The sequence below is a fragment of the Pteropus vampyrus genome, unplaced genomic scaffold (assembly GCF_000151845.1).
Source record: "Pteropus vampyrus isolate Shadow unplaced genomic scaffold, Pvam_2.0 Scaffold11, whole genome shotgun sequence".
Taxonomy (NCBI): domain Eukaryota; kingdom Metazoa; phylum Chordata; class Mammalia; order Chiroptera; family Pteropodidae; genus Pteropus; species Pteropus vampyrus.
Genome location: NW_011888792.1, coordinates 12,428,091 through 12,453,495, shown reverse-complemented (window position 1 = coordinate 12,453,495; position 25,405 = coordinate 12,428,091). Strand labels below are relative to the sequence as shown.

The 25,405-nt window shown below is 35.9% G+C and overlaps 1 protein-coding gene, 1 long non-coding RNA gene and 1 pseudogene across 13 annotated transcripts in view; all 3 read left to right on the top strand.

The window, feature by feature from the left end:
• The window catches only part of MCTP1 (multiple C2 and transmembrane domain containing 1), a 464,000-nt gene that overhangs the window by 325,701 nt on the left and 112,894 nt on the right, over nucleotides 1-25,405 (top strand). The window lies entirely within an intron of this gene.
• On the top strand, nucleotides 3,387-4,865 carry LOC111731677. The gene is made up of 2 exons (XR_002777254.1): nucleotides 3,387-4,292; nucleotides 4,542-4,865. It is a non-coding gene; the product is annotated as an uncharacterized LOC111731677 (long non-coding RNA).
• On the top strand, nucleotides 19,205-19,323 carry LOC111732008 (annotated as a pseudogene).

The window sequence follows — 25,405 nt, the reverse complement described above, 5'->3', positions numbered from 1 at the left end:
ACCTTCCTATGAGCATTACTTTTATGCCATAGAATAATGACACTATTTTTTATGATCAATAATTTTAAGTGATTTTCATAGATAGCCTTAGGAGAAGTATCCAACAACCATGATATAATCTTTACTATTCGGCTTTATATTTTGTCTCTTAAATCTTCTTAAGTGCAAATAGAGAAAGTCTTACCATTTATCGTGGTTTATAATTATGTTATGGTAGAATTAGGACTACATATGAATTTATTTGCCCCAGGTAAGTGATAATAAGACCTTTAAAATCTATTTTGCCTAAGAGGGCAATATTAAAAACTTTTTCTTACCCTTTAACAATTCTCTCACACATCCTGAATACTTTCACTGATTCTGTTCACAATTATACTGACTGACAAAGTATAAATCAGTTGGCAAGTAACAACCCAGTCTACTGAGAACTATATAAGAGGAAGAATATTGTTAAATGAATTAAATATTAATTTCACAGAAAATTTGTTGTGAATCTGCTTTTAGAAATTAGATGGTTCACCCTCAATCTTTATTAAAATGTCTCCTGAACAATTTAATTATTGAAAACTATTTCTAAAAGAGATTATCTACTTAAATAAAATAAAATTTAAATTTAAATTAAAGGGAGCATTTAATCATTACATAATTATATTATGATTATATACAATTAAACACCATATAGAAAACATTTGCTCTTCAGGAGACTCTAACAGTAGGAAAAAAGTAGGTTAATGCCTTCACCACTTCCATTTTTAAATTTATAGATTCTATGATATTTATTGTTTAAAATTCATACTTTAAGTTGGGGGGAAATGCTAAACAATATACAGTTGGCTATAAATCAGAATAAACTAGCATATTACTAGTGCAACACCTTTACATCGATGATTTTGTTATATTTGAACTCTTCACATAATTGAATCTCACCTAAGATTATGTCTAAATAGTTCAATGATACATTGTAAATAAGATTTTATTATTCAAAATCAATATCCATTTATAAATATAGTATTCTTTCCTTACTCACCTAAATATGTTCTAAATTCTGTTTAAAATTAAAGATGTGTGGAACATCTTCATCAGATGGGCAAGCAAAATGTTTGAACTATATAAATAGCAGAGTTAAAGAATGATAACTTTATGCATATCTTAGAAAATGTTGACAATGTTATTTAGGGTCTATAACACTATAAGAAAGAATTTGCTGTACCTTTTCAGATGTTTTGTTGCCTCATGGCATGCGCAGTGATAGTGGGATATGTTTATTTGTGCATATGGTGTGACAGATTGTTGATGTGTTTTAACCATAATATATTATTCAGTTTTGAAACCTCTCTTTAGAGTTGGAATTTCTTTATAGTTGAGAGGGGAAATGCATTTCTAATAATTTGCCTTATCGTTTTAAAGATCTGCATTTTTAAAATCACTCTCTGTATTTCAGAAAATTTTGGCTGCCGTATAAATTACTGAGAATTCAGTATGAATTTCATACTTCTTTTCAAGTAAAAATAAGATTGCTGTATTGTAAGATGAACTATTATCTGAGGTTTATAACTAACGTATTTGATATTTTCTTAACAAAGATATACAGTTTAAAATATACACAATCTTTAAATTACTCTAAATATTGAAAATAGATAGTTTTAGAACAAATAAATTTTAAAACCTATATAGAGTCAGGGTATACATAATATAAACAGTCCCCTCCCCTACCACTGCCTCTGACCAGATTTATTCAAACCACGGAAACTAATTCCAAATTTTGTAATTGATTGTTCTACTAAAAATAATCGACATTATTAATATAAATGTTACATAGAACCTACGTACAGAATCAGTGTACATTCCACAGCATTAGAATACATTATTAAAAGAGAACTTTTTCCCCATCAGAAAAGCAATTTACATTTTTCAGAAGGTAACAAAACACTCAAAAGAAAAAAGTGGAAAATAATGGAAAACTCTCAAACTGGATTGTAGTATTTTAAAATGAAAACTGTCAATACATATCCCAGAGTTTATTATGCAATCTTACATGCTCCTGGCTTTATCTACTTGTCAGCAAATAACTTACAAGCCATTATAAAAAATTGTTTACCTTTTTCCCTTCCTCCCCAATTGTCTTATATGTCATTCTGCAGTTTGGCCTGTAGGTAGCAATCTTGCACCATAAAAAGCTCTCCGTTTACTCATTTATTTAGGCTGGAAAAGCTTACAGCATTACAGATCTATTAAATGTAAGCAATGTTATTTGCATAAATTCCAGACTTTGATGATGGTCTGTGGCCTACAAATTATTTATGCAGTTTTTTGGTCTTGAAGTTCATGAAATTGTTCAGAGGTGACTTTACTTTCCATCGTGACCCCATGTAGGTGGCAAACAGCCAAATGGTTGGGCGCATAACCTGGAATCTTAAAAATCTTAAGGCCTCATGCCTGAAAAATAATGTTTTGTTTCCCATACAACCCTTCGGATAAAAGAGAAATCCACAAGTCTTCTAAAATGGAGAATAATGCTTTAGTACCTATGAGCAAAGATTACAAGAAAGTGCCTCTGAAGTCAGGTACTCTCACATGCAATGAAGCAATTGCTGTTAAGTAATTGAGAACCTTTAACAGTTTAGACCTACTTAATCTTGTTTCTATTAAGAATAGTTAAAAGCCAAAAAAAGCATTATTATTGATTTGTTATTTTTAAATACTACAAAGTACCATCGCATATATATTCTTTAAATGGCAAAGATCATTTTCTTTTTTTTGTTCTCAGCTGTTTTATTGGAATCATTGATAACAGTGTACTAATTCACAGTTGCAGAGCATGTGTTTCATACCAAAATTTACTTTTATTTCTAATCCGTGGGTTGAAAATAATATATTATGTTTTTAAACTCAAAATATTGAAAAATATTTAAAAGTATAGCTTTTGATTTATTTTAGAAGGGTAATTCTCTTTTTTGTTAACAGGGCTACATGTCCAGTTTTGATCTACTTTCATTCCTTCATTCTTTCCTTGCACTGGCTGCACCCACTAAGTGTCCAGGCCCTATTTTAGATTAGGAATCCAAGTTGGTTAGGACCTGACTGTGAAAACATATTTTATTAAAGTAACAGCTTGTTGAGGAGCAGAATGGATTTTAATTACACTGAAATCTCATCAGTGTATTTTACTTTTAAGTTAATATTTCATACTTGTGAATGTCTAATTCCATGCTGTTTTTGTGGTGTTCAAAAAAAATTATAAACCCTTATCCTCATATATATTCCTTTGCTACCAAGGAACTCATTGGATTTTAGAAAACGAAGCTTGGTTTATTTGAGGGATCCTTAGAACAAATTGTTTCTGAATGATTGTGTTTCTTAATATGGAATATTAGATTTAAATGGAAACATATTTTAAACTGTCAGCATTTTAAGTGTCCGCTGTTAACCAAATTGGCAATACATCTTATTTGGCAAAAATTGCTCCATAGTACTAGAAATTGTATATCATTAGTTATCACCTTTGTTGATAAAACTTCAACTACTTATTTTTGTAAAGTCTGAAATTAATCCAATCATAAGAAACTTATGGCTGTGATGGCATTTTGGACCTGTCATGCCCACTTTTTCTAATACTTGCAAAGGTTACAGAGTGCAGTTTCAGGAACAAGAAGAGCTTATTGTTTGTGAGGAGTAGCCTTTGATTCCATGGATCAGTGGTTATTAGAGCTGCAGCTGGTTCACAACAAATATTCACATCTTAAGTGATCAGATAGAGAAGTCATTTTCTCACAGGGTAACCCCTCAGATCTGGGGGCGGGGGAAAGGCGGGAGGAACGCTCAGAAAGAAATAATTTAAGTGATGAAGGAGTTTCGAACCTACTGGTGAAACTGGGATGAGAAAACTAACTTTAATGTGGTAGGGAGGCTTTTTCATTTCTTAGTGTTACACATTTGATTTTGAATCCTTTATTCTTCTAAGACTTTCTGGATGTAAGATTCAATGACATAATCCTTTATTAAGTGTAGTTGATTTACATATTGATTTTAATCAGATTCGGGCATAATTTTAAATCATTATTTTTTAGTGCGCTCTTTTCAACTCTGAAAATGTTCTTTCTGTTAGCTAAAAATGTAGATCCTCTGACCCGCCTTCTCTCCACTTGCTCACTACCCCTCCCAAATCAAGGCTTAAGCTAGGATACCAAACTGGTGAAGGACCTTCAATTTCAAGGGATCAGTTCTTATCTGAGCTAAATGAAGCTGAAGTTGCAGATGAAAATAGAAGAGTGGAAAAACAGGTGCTTAAGCAGGTGGGTTTGTGAGCTATTGCCATTACACTGGTTCTCATAGTTTTAGAATAATCACAAGAAGCAACAGAGCTCTCTCTGTTATAGAGAAGTCTGGGGCATCCTCACACCATGGCTGACCTTAAGGGGTGATGAACTTGACTTGATGGGAATGACATTTCTCTCTCTAATTTATCCACCCTCATTATACATACAAATCCACACATTGCTACTTCTTAATATGATCAATAAATATTTTTATTTTGTCACCAGAGATCCCTTCTTGTGTGTGGGAGAGGTTGCAGAACAAAGAAACCAACTTTCTCTGTCGAACCTCAGAGATCCTATTTCCAAGGAAATAAAATGGATACATCTCAGAACTAAGAAAAACATAAGGAATTTTGATCTTTCATTTCTTCATTTTCTCAGGAGATGTGAAAATACATCTGGAACAGAAACAGAAGTATAGAAAAAGGCTTAGACTCGTCACCACATTGGAAAAAACAATTTTGTTTCTCGTTTAATAACTAAAGAATAAAGGGTTCCATTCTTGAGGCATGATTACTATTACATTTATAAATAAAATCAGCAGCCAACTCCTTGACGGAATGTGTGAAACTTTGAATAAGTTCTTAGAACAGAGCTTCTTAACCTTTGATCTACATAGATGTCACCTGGAGATCTTGTTAAAAACCAGATTAAAAACCTCAGTAGGCCAAGGGTAGAGCTCTTAGGTGATCCTGATGCTACTGGCTGGGGATCACACTTTAAATAAAGCCTTATGAAAAGTCTTAATCTAGACAATACAAATGTCAGTGATCTAGCACACTGTATTTCAAAGTTTAGTATGTTTCAGAATCACTTGCAAGGCTCTTAAAAATGAACCTGGGCTCCGATCTCAAGGTTTCTGACGTAGTATTGTGGAAGTAAAGCTCGAGTATTTGCATTTTTAACAAGTTTACAGGTGATGCTCATGACGTAGGGACCACACTCTGAGAACCACTGGTCTACTACAATACACTCTACTGGATGCTCATTAGAATTACCTGGGATGCATTAGAAGTATACACACACCGGTTTCTGCTCTTAAGTGATTCCGATTTAACTGGTCTTGGATAGAGCTCAGGTATAATGAGTAAAATCCAGCTGCTCTCAGGTTATTTTAATGTGAAATCAGGATTGAAAACCCATAGGATCCTGCCACAAAAGGATATATAATACATTGGAGAAGGAAGAAGTAAAACCAAGAGGAAAGGAGGCAGAGTTTTAAAAGACTGAAGAAAGCAACCAGAAATTGCCGTGGGAGGAGGAGAACGACATGGTAAAGAGTCATTTTTTTTTTTTTAAACATCAATATAAAGTAAAGTTTGTGAGTGAAGGAGGTTCAGAAAAATGTTCCTACAACTGGACTTGGGGAGCTGCCAAGATTTCATTGAGACTGACATCCTGACATTCATCTATCTTTCTCTCTCCGTGCATCTCTACGCCTTAGACCCAGAAGGAAAAGTAGCCTCTCTAAGTGGCATCCGTAGGGTTTGGGTGCTCTTGGAGCAGATGAGTGTAGCCGTAGAAGTAAATCAGTGGAATGAATAACAAATGAAAGGTCCACATATTTCTTGAAATATTAAAAATTTTTTCCTTATTTCTTTAACTTATAAAGACTGGAGTGACCTTATTTCCTAACGTCACTTTATGACACTGTTAATGGGGAAACATCCAAGAAGCAGACAGGCGAATTATAGGAAGAGTCCTTTCCTAGTCCTTTTTGGTACTTGGTATCTGTTCTATTTAGAGTAGACGAAGCAGCTGCTTCTAGCTAATCTTTTTTAACATTTAGAGACATAGCAAAAAAAAAAAAAAATCTTTATTTTTGCTAAAACACAACCTTTCTCTTTACCTAATAAGCAGCTGGTTTGCCTCATTCAGATATGCTGGTCCCAAATGGCAAATTCCCAGGACCTGCATAGTATTGCATCCAATTCAAAGCAATTTCTCACTTTCATTTACATGACACTTTGTAAGCTTTTGTACCTTCAGCTTTAGAATTGAACATTTTGTTTATGCTTTTATTTTCTATATAAACCACTCTAAAATTCATACAAGGAAGCACAATCAGTGGTCCCAAAACCATTGTTAACAATTTGTTGTTTTTTGAAAGATTTAGAAAGTAACCATTATAACCTTATTTCTTACATATGGTTGCATGCTACCTTGACATTCAGTCTTCTAGGCCAGAGTTGGTAGTGACATTGCCTATATTTTACTACTTCTGATGCCCTTTCTCTTGGCAGACATTATAAATTAAGCACACATAGATATCATATCTCAACAAAAACACTCCAAGTAACCACCACCAGTTATTTACAGCTGATTCTCAAGATGAACCTGTTTGCCGTTCTCTAATTCTTTGCAAATGTGTCTGTCTGCCCTCCTGGGTTTGAGCCTACAGAGAATAGAGACGAGGTTGCATTTGTTTTTCTATTCGACTCAGGATGTGGTAGAGGGCTTTGTACATAGCAGCTACTCAGTGTTAGCTCATTTTTGTTGTATTTTATTTTGTAGGCTTATCTAACCTGATGGAAAAATATATTTTACAGAATTTTGTTCACATAGGTTTTATTCTTAATAGTGTCTCAACTAATGGATAGCAAAACACAGCCAAATAGAATTACCCTTAATCAAGAATGATTTCTAGCTATTTTGGATACAAATGGGATAGCTAAAAATAAAAAAGTTAGATTCTCCAATCCAAAATAAACATACTATCCCCTGAAATCCTTTTTACGTTATTATAATTTTCTTTAGTAAATCCTTTTATCAGGGCAAAAGAATCAATTGCAACTCTAAATTTTCACAAACCCTGAAATAATGGAGTTTACACTAATGGTCTGTTCTGTATTATTTTCATCATGTTTCAGTAATAAAAAGCAGGTTGCTAAAGGCTCTTTATTTACTCAGTTGTGATATTTTACTATTGCGATTATTAGAGATAGTTTATTCATAAGATAGCATCTGTAACATTCACTTTGAGGAAGAACATTTTTAAGTTAGATTTGTTCTATCCTTATGATATCACAAAGTTTAATAAAAAGAAATTGTTAGTGACCCTTTATTCCTTGATTTTTTTCCATGACCTATTACTACTTAATAACTGCTGAAATTTTACATAAATCAGAAAGATAAAATAAAGCAAGAAGTAGACATAGAAAAGATTGTTGTTTTTTTAGGTGACACGATCCATATGTCAGCATTTAATGAGCTTGTTTGCTTATGAAGTAAAACGCCCTTTTTCATAGCCACAATCTATAGACTCTGCAATGTGTGCGTAACATAAAATCAAGTAAAAAGCTTTCTTTACTGGAGTGCTAATGGTTTCTCAATAACTTTCCTGAATGTCTTCCGGGGGGGCGGGGAGGGAAAGGCCTTAGCACCATTTAGTTTTGCAGCTGTTTTTACACTTCTATTTCCTCTCCTTTCCTCACACATTTACACAAAAACCTTCTCAAGTCTCTTTTAAGCACTGCAGCAACTAAATCAGTCCTAAGTGGCAACCACTTCTAACAGCGTTGTGTATGACTGTGTGTTAATTAGCTCCAGTAGATTATCCCCCGGTGTGCAGCGAGTGTTGGTGGGAACTTCTCGATGTGCAGAGAGTGCTGAGGATTTCATGTTTATTTTCATGTACTGAGGCAAATTCTCAGTATGTCTTCAAATTATCTCCTTGGGGGTGTTTTTCCTGAGCTAATCCTGACAGAATCTTTCTGTCAGATATGCCCATCATCAAGAACAGGAGAACAGTACACATACAGGAACCTCTGTGCTTGGGGCTGTATGCAAATTTAATGCCCAGCTCATTTCTGTTTCTCTTACATGGATGACAGACATTTTAACAATGTGTTCCACATTTCCCTCTGGGAATCCAGTTGGATTTCTATATGTATATGAGTGCATATATACATCCATTTGGAATGTGTCTTTGAACATAGTATTGGGAACATATATGCATACCAATGTTTATGTATGTACATATAAGAATGTCTATTATACGTAATGTGGATATTGGGATGCATGTGTGAGAACGGGCAAGAGCCAAGCAGCTCTTGATCAGAGATGTGTCTACATCCCAGGGAGACTAATCAGCTGTTGGAAAATGGACAGGGTAGAAGAGCTGAAAAACAAATCTATGCTGAATACAGTTCCACAACATTTGGGGTGGGAGTTGTGCCACTATGAAATGGTGAGCAGCAACAGCATAGAAAATCAGCTTTTCTTTCCAGCTATTTTCATGGAAAAAAGTTATGTAATAAGAGTTTTTCCAATCTAAGTGCCAATCTTCGTGATTGACTATAGATTTGGAACTTAAATTACCTTTTGCCACCATTGTTTCTGAGGTTGCCAATCTATTAAGTACTTTGCAATACCATTATTTTCAGGTCAAAATTTCTACTCCAGAGATGTGTCCTTAAAAGCCTTTCTCCATTCTCTAATGAACTGGGCTGGCAATCCTAGAGGAATGAGGGAAGGACCCATCTATTTCTCTCCTTTAAGCCCAGGATGCACACCAGACAGCCAGCTCTGTTTTTCTGTCTCCTGTAGCACTTTAATGTCAAAGATGCTTCCCATATTGAGCACTTACTCTGTGCCAACTACTTAAATGTCTTATCTGAAGTGGCCAAACCTAAGAGTGATACTCAATCAACAACAACCCCCACACCCCGCCCCAAAGCCACCTCAAATGAAATAGATGTTCAGTAAAAACAGCTTGTTTAATATTCAAATACTTCAAAACAAATCTAGCTACCTACCTTTCAGATGGTAATACCACCTTTCTAGAAATTAGGAGGTATTACTATCTAGATTACATTGCAGATATTAGACTATTCTGCTCTTACAAGAGTACTTGAATCCTGTGATAGTGCTACTCCTATTTCAGAAGTGGAAGCAGAGTCCTGTGAGTTTAAATCACTTGCATAATAGTTCATGGCTAGTAAGCCTTGATCAGTCCAGGTGTCTCCCTCTCTCAACCTGAAATATGAAGTAAAAAACAAAGGGGTTACAGGGAAAAGATGAGAGCCCTAAGAAATCTAGAGTAGCCTAAGAGATAAGAGCCCCAGTCACATGGCCCTAATAGGGTCAAAATATGCTTACATTATAAGCTTATCTCTTGGAAGATCCAAGCAAAACTTGTCTCACACTCATCATCCCAGGTCCCTAATGTTGCAACTAGAGAATGAGAAAGGAAGGAAAAGGATGCTGTTTGTCATCTGTTTCTCTCTATTCTCAGCTTCTCTCAATTTTGTCCTGCTTTCTTAATACTGTTTGCATTCTCTCCTTATTGTTTCTTCTACTATCAGACTTACTTCGATGGCTCCAAGAATCCCCCTGAGAGTTGAGGAAAGGGGGATTTTTCCTAGCTACATGATTTGAGTTTAAGATGGGTGTCACTTTGAACCCAACCCAGTTTTAGCATATGGGAGTCATTTACGGGGATTCAAATTTTGTTCAAAGGGCTTGGCTTTGTATCCCCTGTAGTGGTTAGATGCAGTCATTTCTAGTGCTTAGCCTGAGGTCATTACTCTAGATCTCTAATTATTACCAGAGGACAGAATTATTGAGGGCATAGAAAGTCCTAGAATTATATGTGTGAATTGGTTTCAATTAGGGAGAGTAAATATTGAGCGTATATTAAATGCCTGGCAGAGTGCAAATGTCATCATGTGATCTTTATAATCATCTAAGGAAGGTGCTGTTATTTTAGCATTTCATGGAAGAGGAAAGCAGAACTCTGAAAAACAAATTTGTCTAAGATCATAGTTAGTGCTAGAGCCGGGCTTCAAACTCTATTTGGGTTTGCATCTCAGTGCTTTCCAGATGCCCCATCAGTAGTGCAGAGTGAACATCCATCCATTCTAAAGAGGCCTGTGCTGGCCCAGTCTGAGAGGGACCATGTTGGGCAAGACATTTATTTTTGAAGTCTCTTATTTTTAAATGAATATGACTTAGCCATTCTATTCTGGAATATTTTCTTTATATTTTTTAAAAAATTACTACCAATTAAAAAAAGTTTCCTTTCTTGCTTAGCCTCATCACTGCCTAACCTCAGCAAACTGCCGTGTAGACCCTGGAGATTTTTTTTGCTATTCCAGGTGAAAACTTGACTACAGGGAAAATACTACATATTGGCTTAATATCCTCTCAATTTTGTCCTGCTTTCTTATTAATATTGTTTGCATTTTCTTCTCATTGTCCATCATCTCCTTAATGTCCTATTCTGGGGTAGCAGGTAAAGCAGAATCTGGGAGTAGTGGGATATTTACCCGAAGGCATGGTTACAGTTGATTCTAAAAATTTCTGGATATTCAGGCAGTGACTACGACTTGGGGTTGATGGTCAAGTACCTGTACTGGGTAAAATCTGTGACATGTTTCAGAAGATTGAATTTTGAGCTCTTGCCTTTTACTGTGAGCTTACTGACTACAGGGATGGCATCTGAGAAAAGTATTCATTTCTGTGTTTTAGCACTCAGCATATGGCTTGGCTGATCAGTTGGTTGATTGGTTAAGTTGGTTAATGAGCAGGCAAGCATATATCCTTGCAGCATTCCAGCCTAGATAATTCCAGAGATAATACCATTGAGCTAATCCTAGGAAAAATGATGGACTTTTGCCTTGAGTCACACTATAACACTTAAGAGAATTTAACATTAACAGCTCTTAGGTTCCCTTCAGTCCAACCTGTCCACGTCTGCCCCCGCCCCCAATCATCATCTTCCTTGTCTGACATCATCTTATTGACTACCTATATTCATCACATCTACTCCAAATATAAACTGTAAAATTCTTTGGTTGTTACAAACAGGTTAATTATGCATCTAATGCATTTATTTGTCCACTTGAGATTTATTTATAGAGCACATCCTATATATCCGGCCTGTGCTGAATGCTAGGGAGAAGGTCTGGTCATCTGATAAAGAATTTCAGGTTCTGATGGGTAAAGACTTAAGGTGATACACTTTGACGTCCTCACTGCCCAGATTTTTCCAATGCATTTTATAGGAGTTTCTAGAAATGACATCCCAGTTAGTGTTCTGACTCTAATACAGTGAGTCCAATAGTTGAATCTTCTCAGACCCAAGAAAAAGGTGTTGGTCCTATATGCCTCCCATCTCTTTTCCATATCATAGGAGTTCACAGTTTAGATATTATCAGTTATAGGAATACCAACACGAAACTAAAACGGACTTTGAGAAACTCTTATGTAGCAATTCACTTTGAAACAGAGCTAAACCAAAACACAGCAGTTAAGTGACTGTCCTTTTAGAATTAAGGTTAACACCTCTGTCTTAATGAAACTTTTATAACATGTAATATTCTGGCAGGAAAGATGCTGGATAAGTGTAAAGTATGATGATGGCTGCTGCTGTTGCTTCTGTGACATTTGGACAACTTAAACCATATGGCCTAAATGTAACTCTAGATAAGTGTATAATTTTAGGTTGATTTTGTTTCAGAGCACTTGGAGGTTTGTTTGAATTAAGAGCCAAATCAAATCCCAGAAACAGGTGTATTTCCAAAAAAAGGAAGGGATATGTGTTATAGTTGACCCAGTTAACAAATCACTGCCTTAAATCAAATAGTGGTATGTAAAGGAATGTTTAAATATCCAAGAGCTGTGCCTCGGGATATCTGTCTTACTCCTTGCAAGCATAATGTTAAATATACAGATTAATTCTTTACCCTGACTTGAGCATGAGGAGTAATCTGATTTGGGGGCTCTTATCAAGACTCATTCTACAGTAAGAGATGACTAATCAATTAACCAGTGCCTCAATCACCACCCTCAGATCCCAGGGCTTCACATTTCAGATATTTACTTTTTTATCCCTCTAACTGAAGAGAAGCTTAAAACTAGCTCCAGAAATGTACAAGCAAGCTCAACTCTCTCAAATCACTTAACCTGCACGTAAATTGTGCTTACTGTGCCAGGCTTTGTTCTAAGGACTTTATAAGTTTATAAGTAGTAACTCATTTAACCCTCATAGCAATCTCTTATGGTAGTTACTCCCATTATCGTTACTTTACATACAGATGAAGAGACTGGGGACAGAAATGAAGTAATTTGCTCAGGGACCCAGAGCTGCTAAGTAGTGGTTCTCATACCCAAACAGACTAGCTCCCAGCTTTGTTCTGAAGCACCATGCTCTGCTGCTCCTCCAGGGACAATGTGACTCATTTTTACTTCTGTCAAAACCGTAGAATCTTACTGGAAAGAGTAAAAGTCAGATTTTTAGTAAGATTTTGTGTTTAGGGGAAAAGCTCTTAAGATTGGCGTTACTGATCGTCCTGTATACAGCAGAGTATATTCTCAGTCAAAACCTCTTTGCTTCCTGGGATGCAAATGGCCCCATAATTTTTAAGCCTGTGATTTTTAAACTGCAGAGCAGAATCCAATAATTACCTTGCTTATCTTGTCCTTTTGTCTAAGAGAAGCAAAATGTTATAAATAGGAAATTACAAATTTTATCAGCTCCAGTTTATACGAGAAACTAAGGTTGCCGCTTGGAACAAAACCATGAGCAATCAGGAGGGTCTTTCAAATTTATTCCAAAGACAAAGGCTGTGGAATCATAAAATCACTAGGGAAAGGGAATTTCATAGTGTAAACCTTCCAGCATTAAGTCTCAACCCTGAGTGTCTTTATAAAGAATCTGAGTTGATTCCAGCCTCCATGGTAACCAGAAAAGCACAGGAGACTAGAAAGAAGGTGAAGAAATGTAGTAATGAAAACCCCTTAACTCCTAAAGTGCTTTCTGTCTTTACTGTTCATTCTGCCACCTAACAACACAATACCATGTTTTATGTATTGAAACGCTCCTATGAGTGTGTTTTTTCCTCCCCAGCTGGATAGTAAGCCCTTGAGGACTGGTTAGCACTTTGTATACCATTGGCATCTCTCAATGGTAAATGCAGACATAGAATGGGTTTGCTCTTTCATTCATCTCTTTCCATAATCCAATTTGAAGAAGTATATTGAAGAAAGGACAAGAGCTTTTGAAGTAAGACAACCTGGATGCAAATTATGAAAAGTCCTGAGGATCACAGCACAGGCTGAAGCAACTTCTTTAGTGGGTACATATGATGGATGGGTCAGGCACCGACAGAGTTAGTAGGGCAGAGCCAGGTTTCACACCCAGACTGTTGTACCCCACTAGTTTCTGTTACACTTTTCGCCTTGGACAAGTTAATCTTCAGTTAACTCCTTTGTTAGAATGGGGAAACTCATAACTACCTTGTAGGGTTCTGCGAGACTAAGAAAATGTAAGAAAGAGGTCTACTCACTGAGCCACTCCCAAGGGAGACACAAGGTAATCAGTTCACCTTCCCTCAAAATCCCTTTCCCAGCACCCAGTCCCTCAAAGCTATGCATGTGTAACTGCCAACTAAAAGATAATGAGCAACAACCTCACATCGTCATGTAATCCGGTTACTTGGTTTTCTTTTCAAGTTTTTTTGGGGGCCTTTTTTTTTTTCGTTTGGTTTTTTTTTGGAAAGGTTGAAATTCCTTGAAGGGGAGAACATGTTCCCTGGATTAAGGAACTGTCAGGTCAGTAAAAAAATGAATATTGAGTGAAGCCATGTTAATGATAGAGGAGAGACCCCTTTCATAGGCTCCACCTTCCACACTGTACGGTTGTCACCTCTACAATCCATGATCTCCAACTCTAAAATCAACTGCTTTTGGATTGCCAAATGATGTCTCTTTGTTCCTGATTATTGCCACCTAGTCTGAAAATTAATTCATCGTAGCTTCGAAATTTCATAAACAAAAGTTTCTAAGAGTCATAGTATCTCGAAGTCTTCCTAAACCTCATAAATAAGACTTACAGCAATAAAAAGCAGTATTAGTTTCAGCTTTGAGAAACAGTTGTCTGGTGGTCAGTATCTTTCTGTGTATTGTAAAAACAAAAAACAAAAAAAACAACAAATCTTGTTTTCTTGTGTATTCTTCTTAATTCCTCAGAGGGGGCTAGTTGTTGTGGGTGTTGTTTGGTTGGTACTACTCGTCTTTTTTCTTTTCTCTACTAGAAGGTAGTTAACTATTGCTCTGCAGTTGCTGTATGTGGTTTCTTCAATGTGGGCTGGACGGGCAAAATAAAGCAGTTAGGGATGCTTTTTCTATTTTGCAGTGGTGAAATGTCGCCACCTTAAAGCTCACATTTCTTACTTTACAAACTTGTCACAAACTTTCACCATAATGTCCAAGTCTCCCCTGAAGATCGTGCAAAGCGAAAATCACATTCTTGCACAGCTTTAATGATGACATCAGTGGTGAGAAAGAGATTATGCACGCACATACACAAATCCAGCTGGCACATGAGCATAAATAACAGTTTGGTGACAGCAGAAAAGTATTGATGCCTTTCAAATTTGATGTCTTTCCCTGAAGAAATTTGCTGATTTGCTGTGTTGAATTTAGGATAGTTCTCTCTTTTCTTGATAAATCTATTTTTTTTCTCACTTTCTTAAGTTATTATGCATTTGTAAATTGCATCTTGAAAGATCATAGTTGTCATCACCCACCCCAATTTTTCTTCTGTAGATAAACTAGGGAACTTTTTTAACCTTTATTTTGGCACTTGATGAACAACAAGATATTAATACATTTAACAGAAATGGGAAAAATAACTTGAATAGCCAACATCAGAGCTCCAGAGAAAAGTTTTGATAGCACAAACAAAGTAATAATACTGGTAATAATTTAGGAACATGCATATATTAGTATGCCTCTAATTTAAGAGCTAATTATCTTTGTTTTCATTCTTAAAAACAAATTTGTTTTTTTCCATTAGATGTAAAAATGGTTCTACCTTCTAGCAACCTCTTCATTAAAACTATGCAAATAATTAAAACAAAGAAATTACCACATAATTGGGCCATATTACACATAATTTATTATGCCTTTTCAGTCTTTAGATAATAGTTTATTTGTATAAATAATTTTTATAGTACTTTGGTGTTGTGTAGGGAGGATACAGTGTCTGGGATGAAAGAAGCAGTGTGATTAGTTGATGAAGTGTTGACATTGCCTTTATTATAGCTACACAGGTTGATTAGCATCATAACATTAGAATAAATCTGCATACAATTAAAACATTGTAAAAAAAGGCACTCAGAACTTACTGGCCTGATTCAATAAGTTTTAATACAGCTGAAATTTTGCTTTAAAAATTTCTTCAGAACTCTTTTTTGCTTTTATTTTTTGGGTGTGTTTTCTTGGACTGTTTTTCTTTACCTTCTGAAAGATATTTATAACTCTCCGGGGTGCACCATCCTACTGAGATAACTGTGTTCTTAGATGCTTGACAACAAAGATGAACAACTCACTTGTGTTGTGTGGTTATCTCATTATCTCTACCTACCCTGTAGTAAGGGATTGCTTGAGCTGTAGTGAACTGTTTGCCCTGCTGGCAAACAAGCCCCTTGCAGCTCATGACACGTGTTTTAACGTTTTAACCGTTATTTAGGCCAGCTCTTCACAGTGAGCCTAAATATGCCCTTAGGCTCCCAATAAAAAGGGAACTTAATGATGTGTCAAAAATTGCACTACAAGGGCCCACGAAAAATTCAGACTTTGTAAGTACAGGAGCCAACAGGGCAGCTGAAATTTAAGGTAGTGTTCAGAATCAGACGACTTGTCATGAAGTCATTCTGAAGGGGGTGGGGGGTGAGTGCACGCGTGCGCGTGTGCAGATGGTCTAAGGCAAGAGAAGAGAACCTGTGTCAAAAATGATTGAGGGGAAAAGTCAAAGGATAGTTGGAAACTAAGACTCAAGCCAAGTACACTTTTTAAAAGCAATTTAGAGAGGGAGATCTAAATGTTTAAGTTGTCGATCAAAGAAATCACTGGCATATTTCCCCAGCAAAAAAAAAACAAAAAAACAAAAAAAAAAACACAAAAAAAACCCCCCTAGGTAGAAATGAAGCTGCGGAAACTGAGGAGGAAAGGGCTCTGTTGTCTTGGTGAAGGTGTTGGTGATAACTTGCAAACTTTCTTTTCCTACATGGAAGAAAGTAGGGGTAGAGCCAGATAACTTTTCTCACTCCTTTGGTGAGGTAATAAGCGGTATCTTCTATTCTAGTTTAGAATAAATAGTTTATGCAAGGAGAAACTACACTATAAAATAACTCCCAAACATTTGTGTAAAGAGATTGCAGACCTTTTATTATCTCACGGCAGTTGTGAATAATGAACTCAAAGTGGAATTAATTAAGAATATCACAGAAACCTCAGAACCCTTGGGATTGCCCTAGTTTTTAGAAATCTTTTAATATCTAATCAAATATCAGCAGGTTCATTAAAGAAACTGTCCTAGGTTGCTATTTGATCAGTAAAATTTTCCATGGAAGTATTTTTTCCTTAGAACTTTCCCTTTTCCCTGCTCTCTAGCCTGAATATTATTGGTATTAATAAATTTTCATCTGTTATTTGAAAGAAGTAAATACCTATATATTCATCACCAGAAAATGTATGTTTATCCCATGAAATCCTTGTGGACATTTACACTCTTAAATATCTTGCGTTTAATTTGTAAAGAGCATTAAAAAGAAAGCATATTAAAGCTTAGATTAATCACATTACACAAAGGGTTCTTATTTAAGCACTTTTCGACTCCTAAAAATGGATCCAGTAGACAAGATGGAACACCAGGCTCGTTGGCTAAAATGTCAGCTCTCTGTTAGCTATGAGAAGAAAATTTTCAGTGGATTCTTAAATGGCATTCAGAGATTATTTCTGATATTAAATTTAGGAATTTAAAAACTAAGCAAGGGTCTTGTGAAAATTCTTTGTTACAAGAGACAAAATGAATTCTTTATACTTTGTTACAAGTTGGAAGTATAGAGCATTAGTCTGTAGCCTTTTGTGGACACCTAGTGATGGAAAATTGAATGAACTGGAACATAATAGATAGGCGCATTTTGCACTGTTCAGGGATATCCTTGACTTAATGTCATCAATTCTGAGCTATGTTAACTTATATAGTAGTCTAGAATTTTCTTTGGCATTCCTATTTAGAACATAATTCTCAGTCTTTAGTCTACTGGCAGTCCTGTTTTACTAATATTGGTGCTGAGTTCTTAACGTGACCCTGCACTTCAGTAGTCTGCACTTTAAAGAAGTCGGTGGCACCATGTGTTCCTGTGCAATCTAACAGCACTCAATAAATGTTCGCTAATTGGCAGCAGCAGAATGAAAATCCAGAGACTTTCTTTTAATTCTATCTAGATATAGACCTAGATCTGGATCTAATTATCTTTAATTTGTTAATGTTTTACCATTAACAAAGCATGTTCACATACATTATCTTCAAAGCAATATTGCATGATTGGTTGTGCCATAGTTTACCCAGAGTGGCCCACTTCATGGGTGGTGGATTTGGGGCTAAACCTGCTTGCTTCACCATTCTACAGTTCCTCTCAGTTTAGGAAGAGTCTTAAGAAATGTAACTTAAGAAATGAGCCATTTTGTCTGTGTGTAGAAATTTCTCCCATATAGAGAAGAAAAGAAGCCAAGAGTATGACCACGAGGTAGTGATTCCATGTGCAAACACAAGGGATGTTCACCCTCAAACCTGTATGTATTCCACGAGCAACCAACTTAATCAAAAACTGGATTCGATCTAGAAAAATCTCAAATTCTCACTTGGAATGTCAAATCCCAATAAGACCTACAGAAATCAGCGATTACATAGCCTAATTCTCTCAAAGACTATCAGTGTGACAGCTATTAAATCTTAAAGATATTTCTAGCTGGTAAATTTAGACACCTAGCTGGTTCTAATGTGGACTTTTAAAACCCATAGCATTCTTAATCCATAGAAGATCCTTTAAAATTTCATGTGAAAAGAAACCGTTATTTGAAAAATCTTAAAAGTAAAAGAAGGAAAGCTGTTTTCTAATAAGCAAAGGCTACTTTTCAAGTTTGGGGGAGAGTTAACTATAAGTTTAAATTCCAGGAATAATGTATTCTCATGTGTAATAGCTCATGTCAATAGCTGTACTTCACGAGAGTGACTTTTTTTTTCTGTGGACTTTTAATGTCCCTGGCTTTTGAAGGACACTAAAAAGTGATATTTTCTTGGCCTAGGGTCAGAAAAACAAAGGAGTTTGGTTTTAGTTTAGTTCGTATGCTTAAATCATCTTTTTGTTTATTTCTGTGGATGGTAACAGAGAAGAATTTATTTGGAGTGAAATTTCCTTCCTAGAAATTAACGTAATGAAACTTCATAAATGCTGCCTCTACTAGATCAAAAGCTATGAGAATCGTTTTCCATCAAGTGGTAGAATCTACTTGGGTTGAGAGCAGAAACACAAAACAGGATAAATAGTGATAGAAAGTAGCATATACTTGTGCAAAAGAGTGGTTCAGACAAGAAGCAGTACAGAAGTTTATAGTGAAGAGTTGGTATTTGAATGTTGATAATATTCAAGGCTAAAACATCAAGAAAAAAGTCATCCTGAGAGTTTAGACAATTACACACTTCTGAGGCAGAATTGTGCACACATTCCATTCCTGTCCTGTGTTCTTTTTTCTATTACCTTTTATTCCTTTACCCTACTTTTCTTTAATCTATTTTTACTCATTTTCTTTTCGTTAGGGTATCTTCTTATCATCTTTTTTTTTTTTCTTCCCACCATGTCTACTTTATTTCCATTCTATTGTGCCCATCTCTTCTTATTAACTTACCAAGATATGGAGCTGAATAGGCACATGAGTAGGATTGGGAGTTCAGATTCTGAAGTCAGCCAGAAATCTGGTTTTGCTGTGTGAACTTGGGCATTTAAGTTAACCTCCCTGAGCTTCATTTTCCTCATCTGTAAAATGGAGCTAATAATATAACCTAATTCAGTTACCGTAAGGATTTAAAAAGAAAATGTTACTACGGCCATGCCACCCTGAACAAGCTCGATGCCGTCTGATCTTGGAAGCTAAGCAGGGTCAGGCTTGGTTAGTACTTGGATGGGAGACCACCTAGGAAGACCAGGTGCTATAGACGTAAAAAATAATAAAAAATAAGAGATTGTAAGCTGACAGAGCACTTGCAATCTGTGAGGTCAACCAAGGGTTGCCTCGCTTAAAAAATAAATAAATAAATATCACATGATGCCACTTAGCTCGTGAAACTAAACGCCTAATAAATGCAGACTTTTTATTTGAGTTTTATTATATCCTGTCTCATTCCAGAAAAATAATGGAAGTACATTACAAAAAATACATGCAGTATAACAAGTTAAAGTATAAATAAAGGAATCATACTGATGGCCAGAGACTGGGAGGATAAATAAGATGCTAGTGGGGAAGGTGCCACATAAAATGCACAGCTCCAATACTAGACAGAGGATCCTTGGGATCTGGGTCTCTTGGAAAGTAAATGAAGACAAACACTATCAGTTACATGCTTCACAATCTTTTTAGTATTTTTATATTAAACCTATGAGTTGTTCAGTGAAAGTCCAGCTATTCCTGGTATTCAAAAGTACTCTTGCACTTGAATAAGACCTCAAAAATTCTTATTCAAGAACCTCCATAAAGTTGACACTGTATAATGTGAACCAAATCTCCAGTTAAAACAATGCTGTATTTCCTAGAATTCTTTCTTCTAATTTTCCTCAGTGGAGGCTGCTGCAACACAAAAATGTAATTCAGTAAAAGCACTCCTAGCTCTGTATATAGGGCATGACATTTGGAGCCAGATAACCTTTGGTTTGAATTGTGACTCTGCTATTCACTTGCTGGGTGGTCTTTAGCAAGTAATTTGATGGTGGTAGGACTGTTTCCTCACCTGTAAAACAGGGATATTAACCCCTACTTTGCATGATTATTTAAAAGATTATTACTATTATTGTGAGATGGCATAGCCATGGGTTTTCAGTATGTTACTCTCAAATGGTTTGGCCAAATCCAAAATAAAATCGAGAATATCTAAAAGGGAATGTATGTCCTTCAGGCAACCTTCCATAAATACGATTTCTCATGACTGATTTTTGATAGGCACTGGGCAGCAAGCATTCAGTGTTATCCTCTTTTGACAAGTACTTGGAGTGCAAATATTCCATTGCCAATTAGGGACAGACCATGCTTTAAGCCTCAGCTGAGATGGGAATATAGTTGACAACTCTTTTAAAAGTTGAGAAGCCGAACCAAAACATACGTCTGTAAAATGCCACCTCGCCTCCACATGGACATGGGCTGAGAATGGGACAAGATTTTTCTCACAAACCTCAAAATTCTATGCCAAAGAGCATGACTGATTATTTTAGCCTGCAAAATGTTAGCGTTATGAAATTCCCACTGCCATGGGCATAAGGAAGGTCCCATTTGAGCACTCACAGAAAAGCTAACCTTAGAACTTCCTCTGAATCCATCATCTAAACTTGCTATCCTTAAGTGATAAAATAATGTTCAGAGGGCTAGTTATAAGTAAGTTAAGTGTTAGCATCTTCCAAAAGTTTTTGAATTTTAGGATGATTAATCTTAATGCCATTTTTAATACTAATTAAAAAGTAGTCTATTTGTTTTTAAGCTCACACCAATTTTGTAACAATAAAGTCATAAAATCAGCACCTTAGGAAATGCTTTTTTTCTTCTCAGTCAAGAGATGTCATTAAGGTATAAATGAAAGTGTGGGCTAGTGTGAAGGAGGGTAGAATACATCCTATTTCATCTCAGTAGAAATTCCTACCCATCAAGACAAGCTTGCTCATAAAACCCAACTCAAGGTGACACAAAGGGACAGTTTCTATAAAATCATTAATTTTTGGAGATCCAGAGGACCTGACGCAGCTTGTTTTTAGTGAGTTCTTGTCCATTTTGAAAAGTCCTGGAACGAATCATCTGAAAGCATATCATTTGTGGCCAGTTCTCTAAAAGGTGGTTTTCGGCAGCAGAAAGCTGTGCCTAGCATCTACCTGCTCCTTAGAAAAAATTCTGGCCTGAGAAGGTTGACTTGCAGATTATTATGAGGAAACTAGCCCAAAGTGTCTAATATAAAATAAATGAATGAATGAATAAATAAATAAGTTGATGATTTTGGAGATTAAGCTTCACCTGTTTTTAATGAGCCGTTCACTCTGAGCCTATTGCCTACAATTAGAGTTGATATAGATGAACAAATCTACAGGATTTGTAAACCACCCTTAGCAGATCCGAAGGTAGGAAATGTCCTCTGAAGATTTTGTTTATCTCAACCTTTCTAAACAACTGTTCTATGTGAAGACTGTTACTGGAGCCAATCAGAAACACAGGAGGTTAAATTTGGAGTAATCTCTATTGCTGTAAAATGGGGGGAAAGAAACCCAGCCAGTCAATTGAGGTCTCACTCCACTTATACCTCAGGTGACTGTATCCCCAAAATAATCCCTTGTTCTGCATTCTAAGAACAGACAAACTCAGTCTCTTATATATGGCTTACCTAAATTTTCTAAGAAAATGAGAAAAATTGAATTTGATCGTTTCCTCCCAAATCCTATTTTATCTGCTCTTCTTACTTTTCTTACCAGTCCTAATCAAACAAGTACCAGGAAAGTAAGCCCCAGAACACAGAGGGGTTAGAGACTCTTTTAATTTACCAAGAGGCTATTGAAAAGAAGAAAGGTGACCTCCCATCATTAAAGTCTCTCCCACATAATTGTAGTTTCTTCTCTTTCTAGACTGGAAGAGAAAAGGGGTGGTGACATTACAGCTACCAGGAAGAGAATAACTGTGGCTTTCAGTGTACTTTATGGTCTGTTCTCTGGGAAGTCTCTGGGACATAATGTGAATTTCATTTAGCCTGCTGATGGTGTTGGAAAAGGAGTGAGAATCTTTGATGAATGCCCATAATAGTTCCCTACATTAACTAATCATAAGAAACACTGAGGGAATAATTAAAAATAGATTCTAGGGCTCCACTGCCAGAGATTCTTATTGAGTCTGGTAGAGGCCAGAAGTGGATGAATTCTAAATTTTTCAAAATACACAAATTATATTGAAATGTTTGAATTGTCTTGTTTACCTTCTTTTTTATGTGTATGTGTGGAAGGCCAAATGATACTTTCAGGCATGTATGGATCTAGGGGTTCAAATGACTCAATCAGAACTCAGTTTTTGAGGGAGCATGGTCATTTCTTGGCTTAATTTTTGCTGTGTTAGCATTGATCTTAGGCAGGATTCTGCTAAGTGGCAATCAGCACCTGTAGGCTTGTATTCATATAGCTTTTGGTCAGGAAAAAAATATTCTCTTTTAATAGGCCCAAAGACCCAGAGTTGAATCTCACTTGTTCTGATTGGTCCATCTTTGCACGAGTAACTGTGACCAGGAACAGGTGCTATTCTCATTGACCAGGGCTGGGTCAAATGTCCATCCCTCTGCAGCCAGAAGTGGGATCAGTTCCATCAGAAACCATCAACTGAGAGTGGTAGAGGGTTTCTACAAGGAAATTCAGGGTGCTGAATGAAGAAACGAGATATCATCTATAGATTGATGGCGGATGGGCCATCAGTCCTAATAAAGGCAGTGATCATTATATATTTGAACCAAAGATTATGAGACTAGGAACTAACACATATAAGTAATAAACTGATTAATTTTTGATGGAACATGTTCCCTTCCCACACTAACTTTCTTGTGAAGCAGATCAAGCCAGACTCATACAACTAGAACTTACCTAGAATCGTGGTTGAAGTATAGCAAAAGAAACAACAAAAGCAACAACCAAAAAAAAAAAACATTATTTTTTTAAGTACCCAGTACATCAGGGGACTAAAACCCTTGCAATTGTCAAAAAGATGGTGGAATTGAAAGGTTATAATGTCGCAAATTTTAACTACTTCTGTACAGTAGGCCAGTAACATTTCATCTGTGCCAAGGCAGTGGGTGAGTCTTGAACATGTGAGAAGATAAGAGGTTTTCAGCAAGGTATAGGTTTTCTGTGCTACAGGTTTTCAGTACCAGTTATCAAGATCATTCCTTATCTTTGACACCGTTTATCTTTAACACAGTCTTTTAAATAGATCTTTAAATGATGTGGGGGGAGTTCTTAAAACATTAATAAAATGATGCCTTTAAATCACATAATATAAAGATATTCTTTTACATTTAACAAGCTTTAAAAACAATATTTAGGGTCTTTTTATATGATCTGCCAGAGAGGCTACAAAAATTGTTTAAATCCCTGTCAAATTTTACTACCTTATTTCTGGAAATAAGATGAAGTAAAGATTTAAAGTAGTGGTTAACAGATGTGTTACAAAATATTTTCTTCACCCTAAACTCAACTTTCCTATCTGCTGTATGGGAATAAAAATAATTAAAAATTATAAAGATGAAAAAGTTAAATGGTCCCTTGGGGCATAGAAATGCTTAGATATAATTACTCCTCCATGGTAATAATTTTAATTAAAATTATTTAAAGCAGACTTCATTTTCAATTTCTATTAAGAAATAATAAAATTCCTTAACTACATTAACAGTACTATATTAATCCTGTGTAAAATTATTTCCTTAGAAGTGAGATAAACTATCATTAACAGCATTTAATGAACTTTTACATTATAATTGAATTGATATTTCCATTCTACAATTGAAGGAGAGGGGCCTATAAATAATCACTTAACATTTATGAGTACATACTTCTTGCAGGATAAAGTATAGATAGATATAGATATGACATAAATATAAATTTATACATACACTTCTCATGTTATATCCTTATACACACACTTGGAAAATGTATTTATACATAACCTATTCTCCCTGAACAGTGAAATATCTCAGCTGATTTAAGGCTCTCATGCATAAAGTTTCTCAACAGAAAAAAGGATCTACTTGTTTTATAGAAGTCTTAGAACATGTTTTTCAGATCTTAAGATTTTTACCTTTTCACAGTGTTCCCTTTTAGGTTCTGCCTCTGTCTATATGCCAGTTATTCTTTATTTTTGCATAGACTAGGAATAAAGGAGAGGGAAACAAAGCTATAGAGACAATCTAGAGATTTTCATGATGATTTGGTACATGTTTTTTAGGGAGTATATTGCCCTCTCTTTGACATCAGCCCCAATCCATTTACTTTTGCTATAATTTACAATGAGGTGCTCTTTTCTAGTTGATATTTAGAAGCCATATATCTCTCCCTGCCTCCTCAAGAGCAAGCTAGAACTGGAAAAGAGGGAACATATCACTTCCTCTTTGTTACACTACTAAACACTGAATCCAGAGTTGCCACTGAGTTGATGTCTTTATTAGAGCGAGAAACATGATGAACACTTCTGGACAGAAGTGTGGTCAAACATGTCTGAAAGGCAACGGCGTAAATGAAAATAGTAATGTTGCCACAACAGAGCTTCTCAAAGGTGCGCTGGATTCTGCCCAGTGTCATGCACTTGGAGGACAAAGCCACACCTGTCACCCTGAGAGATAGGATAGCTCTGTGGCACTGACAGCAGAACAGGGAGTTTAGATTGCAGCAATTGATAGATAGAGAAATGACTGTAGAAACAATGGGAAATCTGCCAGGGCTCACCTGCTTCTCCTTGCTTGATATAATTTAGTTAACTTACAAACACATGTATTATGCTCTATTGTGGAAAAAAAATTAAGACATGCATGCAGCAGTATAGGAAGTACAGGGTTATCCTAGAGTTTTAGAAGTGCTTGAATAAAAACAGTTGGAAGTGGTTTTCAGATTTATTTCACTCTTCCTGCTGTGTTCAGCAGTTTTTATTTCTATTTTCTCGATGTAATATCCTGAGAAAAGCAAACCCAACCAACCAAAGGGAGCTGCTAACTGTTGCTGACCAGAAAAATAAAACAAGTCCCTCCTAATGTTTTCCAGCTATTTTTGTGGACAGAAGTCAGGGTGAGAGGTTTCACTTCCTGATAGGTGGTACCCTAGGTAACTGGGTAATAGAGATCACTGAGGAATTCAAATGAAAACCTAAGACTCTAGGCCCAAATTAAAAGAGCTCCCCAGCGTGATTACAAAGTAAAGAAACAGTGTCATAGTTATCCAGTAGTGCTTTCTTCTGGGTGGGGAAGATGACCTTGTATGCTCTATCTTCATTTTCCTGTGCTAAGATTTGTTCTGCTTTGCTTTGTTTGA